The sequence below is a fragment of the Rhea americana genome, unplaced genomic scaffold (genome assembly GCF_003343005.1).
Source record: "Rhea americana isolate MKP2758 unplaced genomic scaffold, rheAme1 scaffold_34, whole genome shotgun sequence".
In the NCBI taxonomy this organism is placed as follows: Eukaryota; Metazoa; Chordata; class Aves; order Rheiformes; family Rheidae; genus Rhea; species Rhea americana.
In genome coordinates, this window is record NW_028186468.1 from 6,003,233 (window position 1) to 6,030,016 (window position 26,784).

At 36.6% G+C, this 26,784-nt stretch overlaps 1 long non-coding RNA gene across 2 annotated transcripts in view; it reads left to right on the plus strand.

Moving 5' to 3' along the window:
- Positions 1–4,766: 4,766 nt before the first annotated feature.
- The window catches only part of LOC146592276 (uncharacterized), a 30,079-nt gene continuing 8,061 nt past the window's right edge, over positions 4,767–26,784 (plus strand). Inside the window, exons 1-3 of one of the 2 annotated variants that reach the window (XR_014896631.1) lie at positions 4,767–5,203; positions 6,831–6,954; positions 21,984–22,157. This is a non-coding gene — a long non-coding RNA (uncharacterized LOC146592276). Of the gene's footprint in view, positions 5,204–6,621; positions 6,736–6,830; positions 6,955–21,983; positions 22,158–26,784 lie in introns of those variants that run through there. The other variant, XR_014896632.1, reaches the window with a different exon arrangement.

Genomic DNA, 26,784 nt, shown 5'->3' on the forward strand with positions numbered 1-26,784 from the left:
CATCTAAAAAGGTACATTTGATTTTGATTTTGCAAGTAGGAATGTTTCTAATGGCACTCTAGATTTTCATTAGAAAAACTGATTTTGCAGAAGTCTTTCTTTCTGTCCAATTATTTTGACAGGAAATTCCCTACAGCCTTTTGTGTAAAGGGGATCTATATATGTTACAGAAGTTATAAGTATTTCCCAGTGTCTTAAGGCTAGAGTTTCTTCAGACTTCATTCTTTATTTTTTTTTCCTGCTTTTTCTTACTTCACTGTACTGTAAGAAGTTTACTACTTTTTCTTTGGACACACACAGAAATGAATTCAGCATTGCCTTCTACCAGTTTGGCATCTCATATTTTCCATATGAGCTTGGTACATTTCTTTTTCCTCCACTGAAACCATTAAACCACAGGCCATGACTCAGGATATTTTTAAGTACATCCCTATGTTGACTTTTCATCTCTTGTCGTTACCATCTCTATTTCCTTTGGCAGTGATCTGAATGTAATGAATTTTATATATTATCTGTAGTGAAAAATAAGTTTTTCAAATTCCTACCATTACATATAACAAAGATTTCATAGCTGCATAAAATAATGTAGTCTATTAAGCTGAATATTTTGGGGAAGTTCGGTTACAAAACACGGGAAATTTTTTTTTATATGGATATCCATTGGAAGTCTGTTAACTTTCTATCTATAAATTAGCAGATAAACCCTGTCTTTCATTTTTAATTCTCCTTGCTTACATGCTGAAACTAAGTGTCTGGAACCTTGCTTTAATTCTTTAATTACTGTATTAGCTCTGAAAATTTATACTTTCACAACATGTGTGAACTTCCCCAGCTAATTGTTATTCTTGCTGACTCCATTCTTTCTGCATCATTAAAATTTCCATTTATGCCCTACAATTTTATTATGTAATATATTTTAGTTCCTTTTCAGAGTTGTACAAGTGAATGATTTCCCCATATGGCTCATTATATTGATTTTTGATAGTTACTCCATCAGAAAAATTTAATTTCTGTCCATATATCCACATATGCCTACATGCTTATAATATTGTGATGTATAGGTAAATACATGGTTTATACGTATGAGTAAAGTGAGAGAGTAATGCTCAGTCAGAAATAATTATCTTTTAAGATTTTATTTATCATACTTTTAATCTTTCAACATCTTTAAACAGCATATTTTGCTTTGCAATCCCACAGCAATGTGAAAAAAAAAACCCGCTCTATTCAGTGTAGTGGGATGGATGAAGAGGGAGATTTAATATAACAGTGTAGGCATATCTGTGTCTATACTAGCAATGCTTTGCCAACACAGTTTACAASCATTACTATACTAATGAGGTGCTGATAGTGCAGACATGGCCTTAGCAAACAACCATTCAATAGTCTATATTGCATATAGAAAAGTAGCAAGTTTGCATGTGATAGGGAATAATGAGATTCAGTTCAAGAAAGCAAAAMCCAGTCTTGAACTACTGAGTGATAGTGTCAGGGAGAGGGTCTGGCAGTGGCTAAATTGCAGTTGTAGGTATATCAGATGTAGCTGGAACAGTTAATGCTCTGGGCATCCAGAAGAAAAAGCAAGCTGGACTGTAATCTAACTGTAAAAATTCCCAGGGATTAGAAGACTAGGACTGGAGCCAGGTATAAGTGTTGGAAGCTCAAAAAACTGCAAATAGTACAGTTTACTGAACTAGGCCAACCTAGAGTCTGTGGAATAACGAAGAAAAGAAGAAAAGCAACGTGAAACAACAAAAATAAACCAACATAACAGTAAGAACCTGGTAAGAAAAGAACATAGGCAATAGTATGCTTTTCCATCGATTAAATTACTTAGCTAAATAACTTCCTTTATTGTATTACATATTGTATGCAAATATTTACTCTTTTAAGTTTTTATTTATAGTATTGATAGAAAAATGCTGTATAAACTCCAGAAAAAGCATTATTTGACAAATTTATCATAAAAAATAACAAATGAGAAAATAATATAATTCACTGAAATTCATCAGCCCCTCTTCCTCTTGCCAACCCCTCATACTTCTGATTGTTCTGTTTTATAAAAGCAATGTTCAAATTTGACATTTTAATCTTATAAAATGGAAGAATCTTGAAATTCGTCTCATATACCTGATGTAAGTACTGTGAATATTTATTATTGAAAACAACTACCTCTTCACATTGTATAAAACATGGTATATTTTCACCACTAGCACCAGTTGGAGTTGAATTAATGTTTACTTAGTTTAATTATTTAAAAACTTAGAGACAATAGTGTTCAAGAGGCCTGCAGCTGGATGAGCTGCTTCTATGCACATTACTTGGGAGAGTTCTACACTGAAGTTGCATTTACTGTATACATTTACTAATTTATTTTTAATTGCAGTTGAAACCAATGACATTACTGYCAGTTGCTAGGAGACATAGAAGAAAATAAGTAGTACAGTTCTGGATTAGAAGTAATATCCTGGCTACAAATGTAAGCTGAACATGGCAAGCTTTCGGGTGGCTGTTTCATTATCATTCATACAAACTTGTTTTAATGATTTTGTTTTCCACAAAAGCACAAGGTGTGTGAAACGTGCCAAAAGGGCACACTGACCCCTTTAAGTTCTGCTATTAACCTAATAAGGATCTTGTACTGGACAGCTGATGATTGCATAGTGTAATTATAGAAACAAGGATAATTGGGATATACATAGGCAGTAGGTAATCAGTTACTCAACAATAAGGCCTGAACATGAAAAAAATTTGATCCCAGAGACTTCAGCTCCACAGATTCACTTCTTAATTGACTGCAAAGAGAGCAAAACTGAACAGCAGCTTTTAGGATAAACCTTCCAACAAGCAAAAATATGGACAAGCAAGATGATCCGATATGCTTGACAGCCAGAGTTCTGCTTCCCTGTATGCCTTCTGTTCTGATTTTTCCACTCAGCAGAGCTGAACTCTGACTTGTTCACATGGTACCCACGTGAAGTCTACACCTAGCACTGAGCAACACTGTCTGCCTGCTCTGGCTTTGTTATGTACTCTGTGGTCACAGTGAAGCTACCCCAGCCAAAAAACTACCAGCCTGCCCAAAAGGAGTCACAGGGGTAGAATGGCTCATTCACTCCCTGTACCGTGGAGCTAGTCTGCATTTCCTAGTCCTTCATGTCAGCACTAGTATCACACGTGCTCCCAGCACAGTGCTGCAGGTCTCCGAAGGAGTCAGAGAAAAGCTTGCTCTGAGTACAAGCTAGATTCATACCATGGCAGTAAATACAGGAACTACTGGAGAGGGCYGGAACTAATCTGAACTTATGCCTCSTCCGTAACTCTTATATGAGGACCAAATAAAGACAATCCTCTAAGTAAAGGTTATTGGGTTTTTTCTCAGCATTTTTTGTTTTCTTACAGTGAGGTTCATATAATGAAGAAGAATAGAGTTTATTCCTGCCAGCCTCCATTGCTAATGAGCTGAGTATCAGCATGAATAATGTTGTGTAAGGAACAGGAAAACCACACAAACACAGGCTATGTCACCGATGAGCACTTCAGTTCTGTAAAATTACCTACTCAAAAAAGGACACATCCTAGCCCACACTTGCTCATGTAAGAAGGGTCATTCTTTACGTTTCAGTCTTACCAAATTTAAGAACATGTTAGACAATAATGTCCTATGTTATGGTTTGAATATGTGCATAAAATACAAAAAGGCTTGTATCTTATGATTGGAACCAAATGCAGTGAATGACTRTGTATGAACAAATTAAATATCCATGATGTTGAAAGTGCTTTATCCACTGTTTTGAGGCTGWGTACCAAGAAATTTAAATAGTCAACAACATCTGTTCTGTGTTGGAAAAACTGGACCAAAAGAGAAAATAATAATTTCTTCACAGAGCTTCAGAATGGAAAAGAATTGGTTATACCTTATGTTGTAGTTTTATTTGATTATAATTAAGTTTGAGAATGCATTAATATATAAAATTAATATCAAAGCACACAACATAAGAGTCTGAGGCTATGCCTTCATTAGCAACTAGTGTGGCCCTGTAGGAGCAGATCTGGAGAGAGAAAGAGCTGGTGATGAGGACTTGTCATGCCCAATWTATACCTTTCAGGGGCTTCCTCTGGGCTAATTCTAGTCTGACCCTGGTGGCTGAATGCCCATTAGATATAAGGCATGTTAACGAGCACTCCTAGAGCACATCWTCTAGTTTTGTTTCATCCAAGAGGAATCTAGTACTTGGAGCACTCCAAGACTGCTCCATGATGTGAACTGAAGCCTGTTGAGTAGGGATGAATGGGAGATTTGCTTCAAAGGTGTAATCCTGATCTAAACCAAGTGACAGGTGCTTTTGAAAAAGCATGCCAAAATTGCTCAGTCCTGTTAAAAGTTAGGAAAACATAACTATCCAAGTCTTTGGAGTGGTTTTGGAAGTGTTAGCTTTGTCAGTTATATGGATTTACCAATGAATAACTTATCTGTATAAGAATAGCAAATGTATTTCTATAATATTTTGAATGCTTTTTTTTTTACTATGTGTATTAAACATACAGATTTCTATGCAATCCTGTGTTTCCATAGAGGCATATAGTGTTTAGAAAAATATTTGCTAGGATTTAATCTGATTAATAATATTAGAATGATTAAAACTGAGAAAAGACTAAGTGTATTTTTGACTTCTCAGGAAAAGTGACCCTATCTTGCCTGAATGTAGGGTAGATAGGAGGGAATCTGGCACTAGGCTGGAGTAGTTAGAGATACAAACCTGAGAATTTGCCAGTCCCAAGGGAAGTCTGGAGCTGAATTCTCTTTATGTTATTGTGAATGTTGCCAATAAAGCCAAACCTCAAGAAAAGCTGAGTAGCCTTGGAGTTAGAGCAAATTGGGAGGCCACTTATGAAGACTTAAGGAACGTGAACCTGGAAAGGACATTCGCTCGCTTGATGAAGTCTTGCTTCCAGCTAACATATAGCAAAATGTTGTTCATCAATAAGAAAGAAGAGAGGCAAAAGGAAGAGTAAATATAATGAAGACCTGGGTCAAAACTGACTGACTGCTTCTTTGAAMTTTCACTGAAGAGAGCAGTGTTGAGCCTGGGAAGAAGAACAGAATATCTGAATGGAATGAAAGTAGAATTAAACATATACCAGAGGGGCAAAAAACTCAAAGAACTCAAATTCAGGAAACTGCAATTAATGCATCAAGAAGGTGAGGAATAAAATTACTTTTATGAAAGAATATAATTGCAATAATGTTTTGTGACTGTTAGTCACAAATAAGCTGTGGCTGTCTGTTAAGAGGTTTGTAACAGAAAAGGATTAGTATCAGATTAGGACTAGGAGAGCAATATCTAACTAGTTTTAAGATCAAATCTGATGAGTTTATGAAAAGAAATACACAGCATGATTACCTGTAATTGTGGGGGCTGATTTTAAATCACAGAAGATCCAGGCCGGTGTTTCCATATTCCTGATCCACTGCATGAACTATTAAAACTGTCTTCACTTCAGTTAGAAGTTGCAGACCAAAACTTGTTTAAATCAAAAATAAAAACTAAACAAATGAGCTTAGTCATGTGGTTAAGCTATGTGCCCATTTAAAAATTTTGGGGAATGGGTTATTTTTTAATTCAAATGATCTAATTGACTGTTTTTGTGTGGAGCATGAGCCTTTTTCACTTTCCAGGAACTCATAAAAACTGAAAATGTTTTCATTTCCCTCTTCATATACATGTACACTAATTCTCATTACATTTTTAATTGAAAAAAAATTGGCAGCAAAAGCACTGAATACAATGCACAGATATTATTGACTTTGAATAATTTTGTTGTTTTCTAGAAGCTACGAGCTATTTTTTCCTCACTGGGAACAGAAAAGATCCCACGGGAAAAAAAACAGTATTTCAACATGATTTTCCTTCAGAAAAGGAACAAAAAGCTGAAATATCACAATTTTTTTCATGGAATGAAATGTTCCAAAATAATTCAATTTGGAAATGTCTATGTTTAGTTTTACTTACTAAATCAAAGTGTTTTATTTTCTTGAACTGAACCCAAACACTGTGTTTCAAGTCAGTTCAACATTAATCTGTGTTGGCCTATTGTGCCTCATGGGAATTTAAGTAGTGCCCCCTGGTTCCCATGCTTTCATATGGGCTAGGCTTCTTGGCAACCTTTTCCCCATTGCACCACAGCATGTGACTCCAGTGATGAGCCATATGGTTTGGTCAGAGGGGAGCTCATGGGGCATAATGGAACTTACTCTCTTGCAAAGAGGAAGTGCAATTTTCCTTTAAAAAGCATTTGACAGGATTCCCAGTCAGCTGTTGTGAAAAGCAAAGTTGCTAGAAAGGCTAGAAAGGGAGGAATTTGCTTTGCAGGTGTATTACTGAAAATTCTGTATACATGAAAAATCATGGAATCACAAGAGTTAAAAAGCAAGACTACTTTTATGGTCTGTCATAACTCCTTTTAGATGGGGAGGAAATTGGCCCCTACATATCTAGACAACATAGTAGAGAGGACTGCAATCTACAGAAGTCAAGGGGAAAAAATGTGATAATACAGCAGATGGGGAATGTGTTCCTATGGTGACTAGATACACTATATTTTCTGCTAAGACATACAAATGAAAAGTAGCACAGACTGCGTACTAGAAGACCAAACATTAATTCTTCCTAGGTTAACTGCAGTCAGGCTGCAATTAATAGTGATAGACAATGCTAAAACTTACGCATCCAGGTTTGTTTAATGTGTAGTATATTATGATTTCTAGACACTTTAAACTAGAGAAAAGGTAAAAACTAAAGCATTTTGACAAAGTATTTTACTTTCAGCACACAAAAAATTCAGCAATACAAACAGGAACTGTAGTGGGCCAGTTTACCTGCCCAAGCAAATGAGAGCAGCTAGACTGGGAGAGTGTGTCTTCACCTGCTGTGAAGAGACCACCGTGTTATGGTAAGCAAATGTCAAATGAACGGTGAGGCTGCAGGGGCAATGTTTAAAAGGTTAGGAAATGCCAGCATGAAGGTTGCTTGTAACCTTAGTTCTGTCTTACTTCTGACTAAGCTAGATAATTAAGCTATACTGTTTTTCTCCCTCTTACCTAAAAATATTTATGAAATAATGTTTTAGTTGTGTCTAAAGTTTTGTGTCCTTCTTTGATTTTCTGTGCAAGCTTTTAAAATCTTTTCAAATGATSTATTCCTTGGAAGCATCTATTCCGACATTTGAAAAAAATCTAAAAAGCATTTGAAGAAGAGTATGTTATTTTCATTGAAAATAGTTCTTCTAACATTCAAAAAATCTAAAAACTATTTGAGAGTTATTATGTTCTTTTCRGAGAAGATTATCACAGATGTTTTCTCAGACACTTGGAGGTGGTGTCTGTTTCTCAGTCTTTATTTCAGAAAAGAGAGGTTTCTTCTGTACTGGACAGAAGGTCTCTTTCTAACTTTGGCATCCACAYATAACACTAGTTTCACAGGAACGGGTCAGCTAATGCGTAAGACTCTCTGAAAAACCGAGCTTTCGTGCATATCATGTGACTAGTCTTGGCATTGTCTTAATGGCATTAGTAATGTTTTGATATATGATATGTGGCAATATACTTCCTATATAGTAGAAATAATAATGACGATATAATATAGTGGGGAAAGATCTGTTTGGCAAGTGAAGCTAACTAAAGTAATCTTACAAGCAGTAAGAAGCCTCTGCAGGGTTATAGTGGAAACATGAATAAAATTAAAAGACACACTCAGTGATATTTTCCTGGATGAGTCACTAAGAATGTGTGTGAATAGTAAGGGACATGGGATTATTGGGGGATATCCAACTATTCATTTTGCCATGAGTCTAAGACAGCTTACTCAATGCAAATGAAAGGCATATTTGCCTCTGTGATGGCCCATTACTGGCTTGATTTGCAAAAAGAGCTATAAATTATGTTGAAGAATGCCAAATGTATAGTTTTGTGAAGTTAATGGTACATGAGGGAAATAAGGAGAATTCAAGTCATTTAATTGCAAAAACTTTTTGTATGGTTTTCAGTTAGTCAAATATAGATGTATTATGCTTTTAAAATTCTTTTGCTCGAAAATGCAAATGATTCATATGGCTCCAAAGAAGGTTCCAATTGTCAAGTCAGATTGAAAAAAGTCACATTTGTACAACCCGTTACACTTGCATTTCTCCAAACCTACCTCGGCTGCACTTTCTGGGTAGTAGTAAAGGAGCTTGTCTGTAATTACAAAGGTGTTAATTTCAGCATTGCGTGTACTTTTTGTTTTTACTAGATTGGCATGAACATTTCACACTCTAGCGTGCGCTGTAATTGGAACAAACTGCAACACCTACTACTAAAAACTGAGCTCTTTGTAGCCATTGCTTGTCCCTTCCATTTAAAATTCCCTAGCCACACTTCTGCCTCCCAAGCTGCCTTTGAAGGCAGATTTATGTGTTTTAAGTACAATTCAAGCATATTGCAGGCACAGCAGGAGATTGTAAACAATCAGAAACTGAATTGAGGGAGTCCTCAGCATCTCAGTGTGGTAGAACCTGAAAAACACCTGCGACTTAACTGTTTGCACATACATTAAGGATGATTCAGCATTGCTAGTGAGCTTTATTAAGGAAAAATGCAGTGTAATGTAGCAAGTTGGAATTAATACTTTCTGTGTACACTAATCATTCTTGTGTTGAAGACAGGGTCTGGTTGCCTTCTAGAAAAGTCATCCACCTCCTTATCATAATCTTTATTTTATACTACTTGCTTCACAAAAGAATATCTCAAGGCAATTTGGTGAATTGAACTACGTGTATTCTGCTTTCATCTAAAATTGAGTGCTTACATATGTGTCTTCAAGGACTTCCACTTGTAAATTCTTTACTAAAAAACTCTTAGAAAGAATACTGGACTAATCATTAATATAAGGCTCATTTTCCTTGGTCCATGAGATTCAAAATTACATATATCATGTAACCAAAGACAGGAAAAATATTATATTTTCCTCAGCTCTTTCTCTACAGGAAGACTTTGTTGTMCTTTTGCATGTGGCTATGACTGTGCAGATTTGCTCCTGCTGGAAGAAGAATCAATGATGCAAATCAGGATGCCCTTAGTGTTATGTGTTAACTATACACATGGTCTTTGTCTACATATGCGTGTTGACTAAACACAATGGTCTTTGAACAGCAATAGCTGCAGCAGTAAGCAGAGATATTTTGCCTTTCAAAAATCTGTCTCAAGAATTAATACCGTTTAAAGACATGTACCACTGTAAGGGGCTGCTCCCATTTCAGTAATTTGCCATAACAGGGACATAAACCCTTTTGGTTTTCACTTTCTCCTTCAGTGACTTTTTGTACAGCTTCTGCAGCAGGGTATGCAATTTTATAACGTAGTGAGAACAACTTTCTCTTTCTACTGAGAGATAGGAGTTTGAAACACTTGGGATGTGTAATGGAGCAGAAATCAAGTCTCCCATTTCCTGGGGAAGTGCTTTAATCACTAATTGTTATGCAAACAGCAGAGAGTTACTCCTTTTTWAATTTTATTTTATTTAGTGAAAGTGGTTGTGGAGCTCTGCTTAGTGCTAAATGTTTGCTGCCAAATGCACTGGGATTCCTCTGCCAATTTATAAGACATCGGGTCCCTCAAGGGCCTTCCAGAAGTCCTAAACARCTTTAGAGATAGGTGCAATTCAGCTAAGGTTACATAATTGCAGGCATGAATAATAGCAACATGTAAGATGTCTAATGATTAAGGTTATTCATTTGGGATATAATTTTGGTACATAGTTTCTGCATAAATTGCATGTTAGACCCAAATGCTTTATATGACTCTTAAAGTCGGGGTTTGGCAAATGACCATGATGACCAATATTATTTATACCCAAATATTATTAATGAAAAGATACTTTTTATTGGGATAGCAGAAGAAGTCCTTCATTCTGGACTTTAAGCAGTTGATAAAGTCAGGGRTAAAGTTTCTAATAAGAAAGTTGCACCTGAAAGTAATGTTTTTATCTGAAGTCTCTGTTTTTGTGCAGCTATYCCTCAGTTTTATTAATACAACCTTAGGACTCAGTTTAAACTCATTTTGCAGATTGTGGCCCTGATGTTGTATTTACTCTTTCAAGTGCATGAGCTACTACAATTTTATTATCTATTTTCTCTGGCCTGAGGAATAGAATCACTGTAACGTGAATGATGCTAGACCTGGATAAAACTGAAGAGAAGAGGTAAATCTCATACAGCCTAATGAAGCAGAAGCTGATAAGCTCAGCCTGATTTATTTTTTGCCTTCAGAATCATACAGGAAATGGGACAGACAAGTGATATCTCCTTTGGAAACTTCTAAAAGGCAAACTGTGAAATATGGTGTCCAAATCTTTAAATAGGAATTTGCAGATCTGAATTTGTTCTGGTTATCCTTTCAAAGGCCTAGTTACTGCCTCCAAAAAAGTTATAGTTTCCAAAAAAGAACGAAATATAATATTTCATTTCAGCTATATGTGAGAACTGAAGCATGCAGAAGAAAAGTGACAGTCTGGAAATCAATTTAAAATAAATAAATAAATAAATAAATTTTGATAAATTTATAAAATTAAGTGAAATAAAAAATATTTAAAGAAACAATTGCCTTGCACTGCAAATAGGGCTGGAAAATACTTTTGTATCTCAAGGATGCTGGCAAAATTTTTATTTTTTCAATTTTCATTAAACTCCTTCTAAGCCATTTGTAATACTCTGTACCCTAACTGATATTGCTTAGAATATAGGCATTTTCTTTTCGCCAACTCTAACTATAAAGTCATTGCTACCTTAACCAGTATTTGTATTCAGATGTCAAAGGCTTCTGTACCTCGATGACAATTGACAGTAACATTTCTCTCTCTCTTTCTCTCTCTCTCTCTCTCTCCCCCCAATAGTAGTGTTTTGAAAGCAACTTTATCAACAGTATTTGCATGCATCGCTGAATGGCAAAGACTGTATGCCTTGCGAATAGAAGTTGCTTTATGGCTGTTCATAAATGTCATATTTGAAGAACTATATGACAAATACAATAATATGCAATAATTGACAACATTTTACCATTGGTATATTGYTCATGTTTTAACTTTATTTTAATTTTTTCTCATGATTAAAATTAGGTTGTGTCAAGTTCACATATAAGATAAAGAGAAAAGAACCAAGAAAGAAAGGGTTTTTTTTCCTCTTTAAACCCACTTAAACTTCATAGGCATTAAGTCATGGAAACCCATAAAATTCCTTTGGTGAAAACATGCATACATTGCATGTTGCTGAATTTTGTTGAGATTGTTTGATATGATCTGTGTTCTCTAATGTACAAATAGATCTCAGATGGAGATTTGAAACAGTGTGCTAAAATGAACATTTTTAAAGCAAAATAGGTACCAGAGGCATATATCTGCAGCACTATGTGAGAAAAAGTTAATGTTAAATACTCCATTCAGTAAACTGACAAATTTTTCCACATTTATTTTTACCATTGTGTGGAGGTTTGTTAGAAAACTACAGACAAATTCTACTTTGCAATATACGTGAGCTAATTAAATGTAAATAAATAGACAAAATCAGGAGGAATATTTAGTTACATGGAATTGAAAAATAGGGTGAATGTGAATGCTGTTTGGTATTAAATTACCTTCATCATTTAAAAAGCACCTGGATGGGTTCAAGAAGTAAAGTAAGACTGAGCAAAATATGAATTAATGAATAACACATTTCCGTGATAGAATGTTTTTGACTACTATATAGACCTATAAATAAAACATGCTATGTGCATATTTGGCACCCACCAATTGACTAATGTTAATGTAAGTAGACACAGATTTCTAGAGTCTTTTTATATAAAATGTGGCTAGTTTCTGTTTTCCATGCTACGTTAATGAATGCCAGGGAGACTATCGGTTGTATTTAACTTTTTGTTTACTTCGTCAGACTCATGCTGAGAGAGTAGTAAGTGCCATTCCCATAGCATAGGGCTTACCACATGTACTTAAAAGGTCCATACTTACACAATTAATCACATTTTTTAAATGATTTGCTTTCCCACATTGAACACAATAGGCCTTTGTTATATTTAACAGCTTATACACAAAAGAAATGCACTAGCTGCTAAAATTCTATAATCGCATAGCATTGGCTACAATAAATTGCTAAGTTTTAATATGTCTGGACTGCAACAGGCTCTTGATTATCCAAGATGGTAGAGGATAATTCTCCCCTGAAAGAAGAGAATAGGGAATTTAGCAGCTATTTTTGTGAAGAAGTAAATATATTGGAAAGCTCAAATGAGAAGTTATAGAGAAGAGAGCTAATTGTTGGCAGCAAAGGAAATGGAATTGTCCCAAAAGTCTTAGTATCAGGAGCAAAGACAATTTCCACTTAAAAACAATGACAGAACAATGACACAAAGCAAGAGGAGTGAACTAAGTAGTACAATAAGTCGTGTATGGCTATGATAAATAAATGGTAATAGCAACCGAGTTTATTTTTATTTTGGGTAGCTGTTAATTCAGGAACTTATGAATAGGTCTGGGATACAGAATCTGAAGTGGTTTCAGGGCTTCTTAGCATTTAGTAGTGGATGGTGAAGGGAAGCAGAGGCTGACCTCTTATGCTGGGGAAAAGGGGGGTTTATCCGTGCCTTTCCTTCTGAAAGAGTGGAATAACAAGGTTACAGCAGAGCTGGTTCAAATGTGATGAAAGGGTCGTAGAGGAGAAATCTGGCAGAGTGGTGAAAACAGTAGCTGGCAGTGCCGTGTTCTACACCTGATCACCTTCGCTTAGAACAGCAATAAACAAGAAAAAGAATCTCCAGCAAATCATCATCTCCTTCAGTAGCTGAGGCTGGGGGAAAGTTGTACTGGAAAAAGTTGGTTTAAGAGAGTGGTAGGCGAGTAAGAAACTCTAAGTAAAATGGTACTAATAATCATAGCGAAGAGTTACTATTCACATTTCAGACAAAACATATTTTCACCTATAAAGGTACCAAGTCCTTTTACTTAAGGATGGTACCTCTACAGGAATATACTGCCTTCAGTATTGTTCTGAGGCTCTTGGTTTATAAGTGACATAACTTTCTTCAGCAGCAGCAGTTCCAAGTACTGCTGGGACCTGCTTTCACCTTACTTGTAAGATCTGCTAGGTGCACGGCGCACAATACCATGGATGCAGGAGTACTGAGAATATCCTAACCTAAAATTTTAAAGTACTAAGAGATTTTATTTAGATTAGGTGTTTGTGTGACTAGTAAACTGTCATCTTTAGGTTGGCTACAGGATTGGTTGGTTGCTTGTGGAAAAATGCATGAGAGTAGTCACTGGTAGTTAAGTATTTTTGTACTTGCAGCACCTTCTATTTCTGTCAGAACTTGTGATGGTAATGCCCCATATTATTAATCCTAGATCTTCAATTTGAAAGGAATAATATAACTTCCAAGCTAATACATAAACTGTATCCATGAGTGAAAGCTTAAGCACATTGCACTGTAATTATATCAAAAGCCAGTCAGATGACAGTGAGAGTAGCCAACTTACTGTGTTTACATAATGCCCAGAAAAAATATATCTTAAAAATCACATACTGATTATATAAGTTTGAGATTGTATATTATATAACTAAGAGATAAGTTTGAGAGCAGTTAGTTTCCCTTACAAATACAGCAAGTACTGCAACCTTTCTCTAAAACCTCTCCTAACAGCATTTTGTGGCAATTTCACATCTCTGGAGACTGTTACATTGTGTTAGCACTTCTTATTTTCTTGAAAGAGACGTTCAGTGTTAGATCAGAGTGAGGGTGAAAATGAATTTAGCTCCTGAGAAAAGAAGAAATAGTAAAGTAGAAGGCAGAGGTGACCAAATGAACTAGTGTAAAAATACACAATAAATGAAATGATCTTTTTAAAATTTACATTGGACCATATCCAATAGGCCCCTGGGGTCTCTAGACTCTAAAGTAGGATAAAGTAGGATTCAGAACCCAGAATGTGGCCCTGTAACAATAGGGAAGGAAAACAAAGAAATCTGTTTGAGGATGAGGTGAATCTTACCTCTCATAGGGCTTTAGGTGGGTGGTTTCATCTGTGTAGGACTTTCACTGCCCAGAAGTCTTTTTGTAAACACAGACTYGGACATACAGATCAGGTCTCATTCTTTTCTTTTAAAACTCTTTAGAGTGTTTTGTCTGATCACTTGGRTATTTAATACAAATTAAGGGGACAGATCCAGTGGACACTTACTCATAGATCCACTATTGTTTCATCTCAGGACTTAGTAGTCTTATGTTATTTTCTCTACAGTGGTAGAAGACAATGTTAATTCCAAGGGTGGAGAACGGTGCTGCCCGTCTTACTCTGAGTCTCGTAGTGAGAAAATTCTGTCAGTGTGTTGGAAAAACTATAATTGACTCTCCCCAGCTTCCCCCAGCTTCGTCAGCTTGGATGTTCCTTTTTTAACAGCTCGTATTCAAGGTGGTTGTCAACCTGATCACTCTTCTGCAATTGCAAGTATTTATTGTGAGGAGCTGTTCAGTCAGTTTGTTTGATGCCCACTCAACTAAACTCCCTCTGCAAGCTTAAATCTCTGGTGCTTGTTTACCTTGTCAGACTGGCRCAACTTGAGGCATGTTATACTAACTGTCTAAAGACTGGTTGTGGTCAAACAGGGTGATAGTGGACAGTCTGGCACTGGCAGGGTAAAGCAGCAGTTGAGGCAGAACTGCAGGGCATTTTGGGGACACMAAGGGAACAGGAACGCACCTCAGAATTCAAGAAATACAGAGGCAGACTGAATATAAGTTCCAAAACCATCTGGATAGAAAAGATGCTTTCTCTACTCTTTAAGTGGCAAGAAATCAACTGAATGTACTCAGAATTCTGCATAAGCAAATGTGGCCAGAATTTGGTTTGGGCTGTTTTTTCCACTCTGTTTAAGTGAGAGGTAATAGTGAACTGCAAAGTAATACTCTTTGAAAGGTTCCAGTGAATTTACTACAAGAGCACGCTCCTAACAGTTATGAGAACCTTGGGATCCATTGCAGCATTGTTCACAGTGACCATTTCCATTATTTTATGAAACATATGGACCTGGCTGTCAATTTTAATAGGGAAGACAACTTTTTTCAACAAAGAAATGTATCTTTAATAGCCAAACCTGTAGCTGTGAGCATTGTGTAAAAGTCTCAATCAGAGACATTTGTGGAAATGCATTTGAATTAACTTAAAATCCTGGAAAGGACTGTATGTCAAGCAAAATTTTAAATTTATAAACTAACCATGTGTCCATGGATTATAAGATTTTCTGACATCATGGGACCTTGGAGTACTACCACAAATGGTTTTCRCCAATGCCTATAAAGAGTTCTTTTTTTGTTTTACTTCACTGATTGAAGAATGGGATTAGGAGGTAGGACTTACAGAATTCTATTCTCAGCTCTGCTACTCATTTATTTTGTAACAACCATGCTGGAAAGTCTCAGCTTTCTCTGAAAGTACTCAGTGTAGTCCCATAGTAGCACTCTGAAAAGCCAGTGTTCCAGATACAATTCAGCTGCCAAATAAGCAGAATCAGTCTCTGCAGCTGAGATGGTAACTGTTCATTCTCCATCCAGTATCCTCTGTTCACCAGGGAAAATATTGCTCTTGGAGTCACAAGAAGCTTCTGTAGCTGCAGGTCCCACGCGGCTGATGAAGTTTATTTTCTTTTTTAATTTAGTGTGGGCTGGCAGCCAGGGAGGCTACTTTCACCTGGGTCAAGCCCTTAATGATGCAGAGAGTAATACTGGACTGATTAGAAGCCATCACCCAGAATTCACACTCAGTTTATTGGTGGCAGTGAAGTCCTCACAGAGTAGTAAACACAAGTCTAGTCTGCTGTTTAGGTTCCCCACCAGCTGCATCATATAGGCCATCAAATTAGTTTGATTTTTTTCCCATCATTTTACAGTGATTACTTCCTGGAAGGCATTATCTTCAATAGGATCTACACCAGCTATTTTAGGTGGGTTTTCATATTTTGTTACTTACTGCTCTCAAATCTATTTGAATTTAACAGCAGGCCATCAGTATGATTTATTAACAATCCAATAATGTAGGATCAGTATTTTAGTTTACTTTGTTTGTTGTATGTTTGGTTGCTTTATTACACTTTGGTAATGCTGCAATAAAGAAAGCATCCTGGTGCTTTTTCTATTTGTTTTATTAAACCTCTTTGCTGCAGGGTATTTGGCAGTTGTCATGTTGGTTCCCTTTTAATATACCAGCTGTACTTCATGCTTATTCATTTCCTCTATCCTTAAATGTTTCTCAATAAACTAAACAAACTACTTATTAGAAGTAGCTTATAATGTAAAATTGGTACACTCCCTTCAGTGCATTAGAATCWGCTATACCTTTGCTTTCTTTCTGATGGCAAAATTACAAGTATTATAAACATAGTAAATGTGTTTTTCAAAACTTTTTAATGAACATAGTATTTGTTATATATGCAAAATATTGTAACCAGAGTTGCCTGTTTGGAGTAGATAGACTGAATATTATGTGTCTCTTTACTGGACAGTTCTTTCCTTATTTTCAGCATTTTTATTTGTGATATATATCAGCTATAACTGCCACATGGATAAACATGTATGAAGGAGTTATAGATAAACACGTATAAAGTAATTTCCCTTCAAATGTGTTTTCAAGCTGGTAAATCCCCTGTATGCATCAATTTTCATTTTGTGTCTTAATTTAGAGTTAAATTATCACTTACATTAAAACCCTATTTATCCTGCCAAGGAGAGCAGAATGCCTCTGGTGTGAATTAGTTTGCCTTTTAGATCCACAAAGTGTGCATCTACACTATATGGTGCTTTGTATGAATGCTGTTACGATAGGGATAAAAGATACTCATGAAGTTAACAGACTAATTCCCTTAATGTTTGTGTCTCATTTTACTAAAAGTATAATATACTAATCTACCTTCTCCATAGTTTGAGCTTTAGGCAACAGGTATGCAGTTAAGGGCCGTCTGAGTGCACACCTCTCTTGCTGAAGTATCCTCAGGCCTCATCTCACAGCCCTATATTGGCTTTGACCTTCCTCAGATATATCTACTTGGGCACTGTAAAAAGATTCTAGTTATTCAAGAAGTCCGTGAAACACACTTAACGGAGTATCTTTTGACAGGCCCATCAAGTGCAACCTGCAGTAAGAAAGGGAGTCACCTGTCTCAAGCTATTTGCCGTTACCTCGTAGCAACAGGACGGGGCTTTGCACACTCTTCTCTGAAGTCAGTCTATAGTTATCTCAAAGTCATTTGAAGCACTGGAAAAGGGAGAGTTCAAGGCCTGTTTCTGGCTATCAACCCTGTTTATCAGGAGTCTGCAAAACCAGAGCTCCTCAGCCAAACCAGGACTAGGTCTGTGAAGTTGCCAGCTTTGGACATAGTCCAGGAGAGAAAGATCTGATAAGATCTGTTTTCACACATATGCCAGTGCTAAATACCAAAAGAAATCCTTGGATCATTATCAGTTTAACTTGTTTCTAGGAGAAGAGATGTGTCTACCAGATTCTTCTGCAGCACAGCAACCCCTTCTGGTATTTTCTTCTCAGAAAAATCTGGTGGCAAATACAAGTGAGTGAAACATGGTTGAGCATCTTTCTCTCCAAGCATCTTTCTCTCCTTCTGCAGAATGGTATCCTGAATTATGTTAGAAAGTTTCCCTAAATATCTGATATAAATCTCCCTTGTTGATCAAGTCCATTACTTTTTTGTTCTGCTATTGATGGAGAGGGAGAAGTGGGTTTTTTTCTTTCTCTTTGCAGAAGTTTTTATATATTTGAACATTATTATTCTGTGTGCTGGTTGTATTCTTTTGATTAATTAACTCCAATTCATTTTTTCTGGACCATTCTCTGGCCATAACTGTCATTCCTATTTATCTTGCCAGTACTTTTTGGTTCTGAATCTTTTTATGGCCACCATACTCCAGTGTGAAGTGTTGAACAACTTGGATGAAGACCTGCACTTACATACACACAAATATACCTATTTCCTTCCACTACCCTTATCATATATTCAATTATCTTGCTGGTTTCCAACCTTTGTTCTTCTTTCTTTTGGTCTTTTCAGTAAATGTCTGGTTGCCATTGTCTTTCCTATCTCTATACAATACTTTAAAAATATATATGCCATATACTTGACTGCTCTTATATAAGATGCCTGCCACACACAGTGTCTTGCATCTTCTATACACCTTTGCAGAGGCTGTGGTCCAGATGGTCTTGGCTGATTCAGCAGAATCAGCAATTAAAATAGTTCCCTAGAGTGGCTGAAAACTGAGTACAACCAACTCAGTTCTCTGGTCTTGCTGCTCCTAGTCCTGAGAACTGTGGGAGAACTTCAAGTGGGAGAACTTGGACCCCAAAAAGCACCCAGTTGGGGTGTCTACATTAGCAATGTACTGCAGTGATGGGTAATTTTGGTGCAAATCTGTCTGGTGTCTATAGATGAAGCCTTTCAATACTTGCTCAGATACCCCAGCAGAGCATTCAAAGCAGTTTCCCTCCTAAAGGAACCAAGGTTGACATCATGCAGCACCACCTGAAGCTTCTCACGCGCCATGTGGATGGCCTTGAGAAGCTGCCATGAGAAGTGCCTTGCTTGTGCAAGATCCTCCAGCAACTTGCCTGGGGCACCTAGAACCAGCTGAGGTGAGCTTCACTACCCGTAAATGGTCAAGGTGGAGGTACAGTCCTGCAACCAAAACAGACTGATGCAATCAAAGCACAGTCGTCTCTCTTGCCAGCACACCAGTCAGCCGTGCAGATGCTGTCAGTGTAYACCTGCTTCCTCAGCCCTATTCAAGTACCACTGAATACTCCTTTCAGAGAACACATATAAGGTTGTCAAAGCTGTTATAAAGTATTCAGCCTTTATAGATGAGTTATTTACACTTTCTTTATAAGATTTTTTTTTAATATTTTTCCTTTGTGGAAGGCCAAAATCAAAGAAAGCAGTGTTTACATGTGACCTGAAACTAACAGCTCCTAAGTCAGTCTTCCTTCCTGGAGAAAGGAATTTCACTCTCTCAGGCAGTCTGCCAGGAAAGACCAAGTTCCAACCTACTGTAAACATCACCAAGGATAGTTTCTCAATTGCTGAGAAACTGAGAGGGAAAGCATGTAGAGGGAGGTTGCAACTTTGAGAGATAAGGTGGCCTCTTTAGCATCTTGGATTCATTTCCTCAAGAGTCTTAAATATAAAGAAGACTTTAAATGTTTAGTTGTGAGCCAGTGAAGACAACTGAAGATGAGGACAGTACATGTACTATGATCTATTTTGGTGAGTGAAGGACAGAAAAAAGAGAGAAGCAGGGAGTTAGACTGCCCTTTGGACCAGTCACTATTCATTCTTTGGCCTTTATTTGGATTTTCGTTAGTGGAAACTGTAATGTATGTCTTACAAGATGTTATAATAAAGAAGAAGCAGAACAATAATGTATACTTCTGTGTACTCATGCTATAATTGTCAGGTATATCTTTTGTTTAAAATATTTTCTCTTCAGTTACATCTAACCAGAAACCTGGAATGATGATCAATGAGTTAGTTTGCCAATCATTTAATAAACATGCTCAACCTAACCTTAAATGAATAAATGACTATTAAAATGACTGGAGCAAATGTCATCAATCAATCTCATATACCCACTATATAAGCTGTTTCAATGGAGTAAAACATATGGTTGTAGTTTAAAAAGAAAATCCTTTGGAAAACTTAGTACAACATCGCTTAAATAGAAGCTAATCTTTGACATAATCCAATATGAAGAGAGTGAGAGAGATTTGTTTCCTTCCGATCTGATTACAAGGTCTAACTCTGAAAGAGACTTTTCCAAACATCTTATAAGTCATAGTAAAATACTTAGGTGTGCAAGAATTAAATAACATGTAGCAATTGCCATGGATAATAGAGATGGTATGATAGAAAAATTAGCTCCTAGGGAGCAAGAGCCCATATTAATCTCTCTCTGCAGGGTTGGGAGTCTAAGGACTATTGGTTATCACTAAAGGTTTAGATCATCCGTTAAGGAGTGGAATAAAATTATCTGAAGAGACCACCCGTAACCTGGGTGCAGCATCAGAGGGAAGGTCTGATGAGATTTTCCACATCCTCTCTCCCGGAACAGGAATAGGAATAGGGAGCAGGAATAGGAAAGAGGGATGGCATTGTGCCTTAGACACTTTGCCTTTGCTCCCAAAGTGGTTGTTGCGCCCAGTGTAGCTTGTTGCTACATGAGGTTGGGTGAAGTATAGCATACTGGGCATGGCATTTACTGAGGAAGGCAAGGAAACCCAGTGGAAGAATGTGACGACAAGATCCACTTGGGCTTTTGAGGCAGAACTGTGAGTGCTTTTTTTCCAGGCAGATCATTACATGATGCTGTCACACGAAAGTTCTTCATGACAGTTAAGTAGAAGTGAATGTTTTCTCAGTTGTTGGGCAATAGAAAATACCTCCCATGAGCATTTGAGCTCACTTCTACTTTCAAATTTCATAGTCAGTAGAATGAAATATGGGAAATAGTTTTGAATGTAGGTATTTTCTCTTTGTTTAGAAGTGGAAGGAGAGCAAAATTAGAACACAAATATATAAAAATGAAATTGAAAATGGGAGTTGTGAGATGTATGATGTAATCTAAATTAATGTAATTAGATTAATTGATGTAATCTAATTTTTGTACACTCTGCTGAGAATTATGCATCAAATTTGGTATGGAAATTTCTCTTGCTATCAGAGGGAATGACTTTTATGATACGGTCTCAAAATCAAACCCATGTTTCCTTTTTAAGCTGTTATTCTTATTTTTATTATACATTCCTTGGGTATTTTCCCAGCCATATATATCCTATAATGATAATTTAAATAGCAGACAGAATTAAGTAGTTTAAATAAAAACTTCAGTTGTAATGAATCTATAATTTGCATGTTTTTCTGAAAAGATTAAAACAAAGAAATTTTCACAAGAAATCCCCATGGAGTGCTTCTATTCCAAGTCTAATCTTGCTGTTGACAATGCATAGTGTATTAAATAGCAAGCAGAAAGTTATCACCAGTTTTAGTTCTGCAAGATTTATTGCTGTAGTGAAACAAACACTGAAAGCTGATTTGACTAAAAGCAAAAGTCACTTCATCATACAAGATCAGTGAAATCCTAAACAACAAATAGGATTGTTTTTAAACATTAAAGATTTAGACCTTAAATGGGCCACATTCGTTAATTCCCCCGTAAAAGTGATTTAGTTCCTAAGTCACTTGAAAAAAAAATAGGTGGATCTTTAGATCACTTAGGTTTCATCTAGTAAAATCATTCCAAACACCATTTTAAGTAATATTTTTAATTTTTAATCTGACAGTAGGTATCTAGAAAACCATTCTCTTCTCCCTATCTCCAACTAGAAAGGAAAGACAATACTTTTTTCAAAATAAATCAGATGTTCATCGCTGGTGCAAATAATGAATCCTCTTAAATGCAGCTATTTTAAAATATGTAAATTTCATCAAAGTGAAATGTGTAAAATGAAAAAAAAAATGTATGGAAAGAAAAGTGTCCTGGTATTTCTAAACTCATATCACTGTAAAAAGAAAATAATTCATGTATTATGTTCATTATATCATTATTACATTATGCAGGTGCCCCAAATTCTCACTTGCTTGGGGGTCTCAGAATCTGATTTTTTTCCAAAAAAATGTATCATACAGATTTTCTGTAATCAAGAATAACAGTCACGCAGATATGCAAACCTGCCTAATTTAGCGGATTTGTCCTATGAGTACTTGTGAATGTCCTAAATGCTTGAACTTTGTTGGTGAACTTTGGAAAGCTCTGGAAACCAYGATTAATGTCTAATCAGAGTTGTTGTAGGGGGAAAAACAAAACCTGCAGGCTATATTCAGAACCTTTTTGCATTCCACAGGTTGAAAATGGCATCGTAATTGTTGCTTTCCTAAGTGAAGAACCTTCTCAGGAGTGTTTGGGAACAAGGCTGTCTGCCACAGCTAATAACTCACTCAGTATCTACCCCTCCAGAATCATAATGCTTCGGCCCCAACTGCGCGCCTGCTCTGTATGACAACGCAGCTGATGAATGGTAAGAGCAAGCAGAAATGGTAACGAGTCTTGGGATTCAGGGGGACACTACCCACCTTATGTGTTGGAAGAATTTATGAAGATAACATGACATACTAATATATTTTTACAACCCAAACAAGATATTTTATGCCAGCTGTGGGATCCACACGCAGTTTATCAATATAACTTCCAAGACCTTTCCCCCTTTTCCTCCGTGCTTTTACGTAGTATTATTATCAAAGTAGGTGAAGGCAAGTTGCTAAATAGAAAACTTGTGAATGTGAAGAGAAACTCCTTTTGCTCCTTTTTCGATATTTTTAAATCCATTTTGAGCAGCAATAAAGGAGGCACAACATCTTCCATGCATAAAAGGTCACCCTTGCAATTATACACTTCTTTTTAACCCTAATTTGTCTCCTGGAACATTGGTGGAAATAAAGCATTCTGAATAAAAATGGAATTACATGTTTCATAGGCTATTCAGGAATTTTAAAACATAGTAGTTAACATGATCAGACCTGATTTTTGCTAAAACTAATGCAGCTGACCAGGTTTAAAATATTGTTTTCAAAATTGTAACRCAGACATGAAGCCTTAGTCAGTCCCTTATAGTTGCACCTGCTAAAAAATACCAGCCAGCTYTTGGAGGGCTATATGGAATTCAACATATTTGATGTACTTAACACTGATCAATGCATTTCTTTTCAAGTAATTCACTTCTAGCTTTAATGGTAAACTGAAGTAATCATTTTATTCCATTTTTAAAGTGCAAAAAGCCTATTTGACCACTAGGCAATGAAGCATATAATAAGTAGCCTGACATTCCTATAGACTATTTCATCCAATTCACCAGAAGTAGAAGCTGTTTGTCTGTGAGAGAAGGGAATTCCAAATTTTACAATAATCATCCAAACAACAGCGACACAAAAATCCACATCACACATAAAATATTGATTTGTTCCAAGACCACATGCCTGCCAACCTTAAAGCCTTCCTAATGATTTCTCTCCCCACCTTGATCAGATTCACACCTCTAAAACAGGCCCAAGAATGTGGGTTACACTGTTTGAATTAGTGATTCTTTCTGGTGCATTTTGCAGGTTTGAGCTGCAGGGAGAACTCCACATATAGCTATTATTCAGTTAAATAAAATGTAAGGTGCAGGGCATAAACAAAGCTCTCAAATGGAATTTGTGTGCTAAATTTATAAAACTGTTTCTTTCTCTCTCCCTTTCCTTCTCTTTCCTTCTCTTCTCTTCTCTTGTGTTTTCTCCCCTTTTTTTCTTTTCTGGTAGAAAAGGAGCATTAGTGGATAGGATAGGATAGGATAGGATAGGATAGGATAGGATAGGATAGGATAGGATAGGATAGGATAGGRWAGGGAAGGGAAGGGAAGGGAAGGGAAGGGAAGGGAAGGGAAGGGAAGGGAAGGGAAGGGAAGGGAAGGGAAGAAAAAGAGAAAGAGAAAAGAGAAGAGAAAAAAGAAAAAAGAAAAAAGAATGGAAGAAATTGCTATGCTGCTTTTCAGGTGGATGATGGTAAACATAGTGGCTAGCTTTGTTTGAGTTAGATAGAAAGGACCCAAGGTTTTAAACCAAGGAAATGAGTAATTCAACATGACCAGGAAAATGGATACTTTGATACATACCTAATATTGTTTTATGGTGCTTTATAACGCAAAATCAAATTCCACAACAGTAAATGTGGATTAGGTCAATGGTGAAAACAGATTGTTAATGAAAATATAATAGGTTTATGCTCATTTCCCTGGAGATTACTCCTTCATTGTACAACAGCTTATAAATTTATAGTGATCTAAAGTGAAATTACATTTCTTGGAATTTTCAAAGCCAACAATGGTATTCAGCCCCAGATTTAAAGGAAACCATTAGTCTTGGTCTGTCATGTGCATCAAGGTTTAGAATACAGTACATTGTTACACCACTGAACTGCTGCCAAATATCCTGAAAGGAAAGCAGAAGAGCCCTACATCTGGACTGCAACTTTGCCAGCTACACTGTCATGTCTGCGGCCTAGGCAGATACGGTAAAATTCACATACTGAATACCTTTGCTAGTGCCGCAGAGGTGAGAATGTGATGGCAGAATTATGCCGAGGTCTCTACAAATTTCTTCTGGGAAGAATTTCAATAGTAACTGACCATGACCATGACCCCAATCCCACATCAAGGCTTCACCGATGCTCAGGAGTGAGGCTACACATTTCTTAGTGTAGAATTAGAGTCCAAATACAAATTGAAATTTGCTCCGTCTTCCCATGTATCCCGTATGTTTGAACCATATTGTCAGCATCTGTTTAGATGAATCTAGTGAGTCAGGAATTTTGCAATGAAACCATGTTTTACTAGAAAGATAGCAGTTTATCAAAACTGAAATTTTGTGGCACTGTGCCAGATTTGATGGAAAAGGTTTCAGGTCCTTGATAGTTTTCAGTGAGAAAAAGAACCTGCAGCCCTAAATATCAAGTTCAAGGCACCACCCCATCTAATATGTATTTATATATAAAGACATATCTACTGTAAACTGGGCTATCATAAATCTTTTATTCTGTAGACATGTTCTCCTCTTCCACCTGGAAATTTTATTTGGTTGAAGGGGAGTTTGGCTATTTGTTTGTGCTTTCTGGACATCTGGTACCCTGAAAAAAATAAAAGCTCAGCTCGGCTGTTGAACATCTGGAAACTGTGAGCAAATGACCACTATGTGAAGGCTGATCAACTACATGGCATACGAACCCCCRTTCCAATTGGAGTTTCCCCACAGAAATTTAGGATCTCCAGTTCCCTAGCGCAATGCTTGGTAGGCATAGCCAAATAAAGCAGCTTTGGTATCTCTATATGTCACCCTCTTAAGCTACAGAACTCTTCCCAGGGTGTATCAACACGAGCCGGATTGATAAACCAATATATCCTATGCTCTCCTGGATGTGGGATGCACATCTGACACTAGCTTAAGCACCCGTATCAGTGTGAATGCTTCTAAGCTATAGGGTCCGAGGGGCACTTTTCCAGCTTTCTTGGCTGAGCTGTGTGCTATGAACACTGCCATGAGGCAAGTTTATATACCACTCTAGCTGTACTATAGTTCTCCCATATTCGTACCTTATCAAATCTTTTAAATTCATGTTGGTCTCCTTTTAGCAATAAATACCCCCAAACTTCATAAATTTCCCTGATGTGGGAAATGTTTCAAGTGAGAAAACATTCTCAGATCATTCTAATTAATTCTTTGGAGTACAATCTCTCTCTATCAATGATATTTAGCACTGACAACAGCAGCACTCTATAAATTGCTAATAATAATACACGTAACAAGAAAAAACTTAAGTCAGCTTTCTACAACCACTTAGTAATTTAATATAAATACTTCTAAAAGCTTCTTGTACCTCACAGATCTTGAAGTGGCTCCTTCTGTATGATTTGAGTGAATGAAGATCATTCATTGCTGTTGATTTGTATTTGGGTTTCTGGCAATATAAGCTTATGGGGAGAAAAGAGTCTCCTGGTAAACACGGAAGAGGCTCATAAGTTTGGGATAGTCTCCTTCAGTCTATCAATTCCTCCTAAACCTCAGAAATATCCAGACAAGTCTTTACAGGTGCATTACAAAAATATTCTTGTTGATTAATTTCCAAAGGGACTAAAACCCATGCTGCCATGAGTACATAAGCAGCATCTCTGTATTTCCTTGGCCAAAGGAAAAATTCCTTGTGTATTAACAACTTTAAGTGAAGATGTGAATAGCTTCCCTCCAGCCACCAGAAGAGAAAGCAGCTGCTTCTGCTATGCTGGGATGCAGTGTGCAGTCTCTACTTGCAAGCTTCAGGGCTTGTAGCTGGAGAAATTTTCATATTTCTTCCTAAAGACACCTTGGAAGACTTCAACATCTAGCTGGTTTTTAATACTCTCAGGATACACTAGCCATAATTTTCAGTCTACTGAGAAGGTTAGAATTATTTTTGAACTTTCAAAACTTTTCACTTTTATRTAGTTATTAAAGAAGGAAAAATATATTTTGTAAAGCTTTATCAAATGTTCAAATWCAAGCCCTACTATCAAAAGTAAACATAGGTTTTGATTCTGTGTATTAAAGGACAAAAGAAAACCAATGTTAAAATAAAGAAACATATTTGATCTCAGGGAAAAATGTTATATGTATACAAATCCTGAATTGCTACATATGGCTATAAGAAATCTACTGAATTTCTTACCAATGACATGGAAGAATATTTTCTAGATGAATGAATAGAAAGCTTTATTTAGTTTCTTGGAACTGTATTTTTATAATCTATTATTATTGGCAGGAAAAGATAGGTGTACATTTTTACAGCTGGTATCAGCATCARTTCTGGGCACATAATAACAAGATCCAGAAGGTAGACAAGAACATATAGGTGTGAGAATAAATAGTGTACATATTCACACAGAAATGCTTATGARGATGTCACTTTTCATTAAAGCAAGAGCAGCATGTGTGTGTGTGAATGCACACACACACACATGCATGTGCATGAAGGCACTTTAAGCCTTCATATTGGATGCAGCAAAAAAACATAATTAGCAGGATGCTAGAGAATAATAAGGCTCTTTTGAAATCAGCTAATAATTATATGAGGAAGCAGCAAAT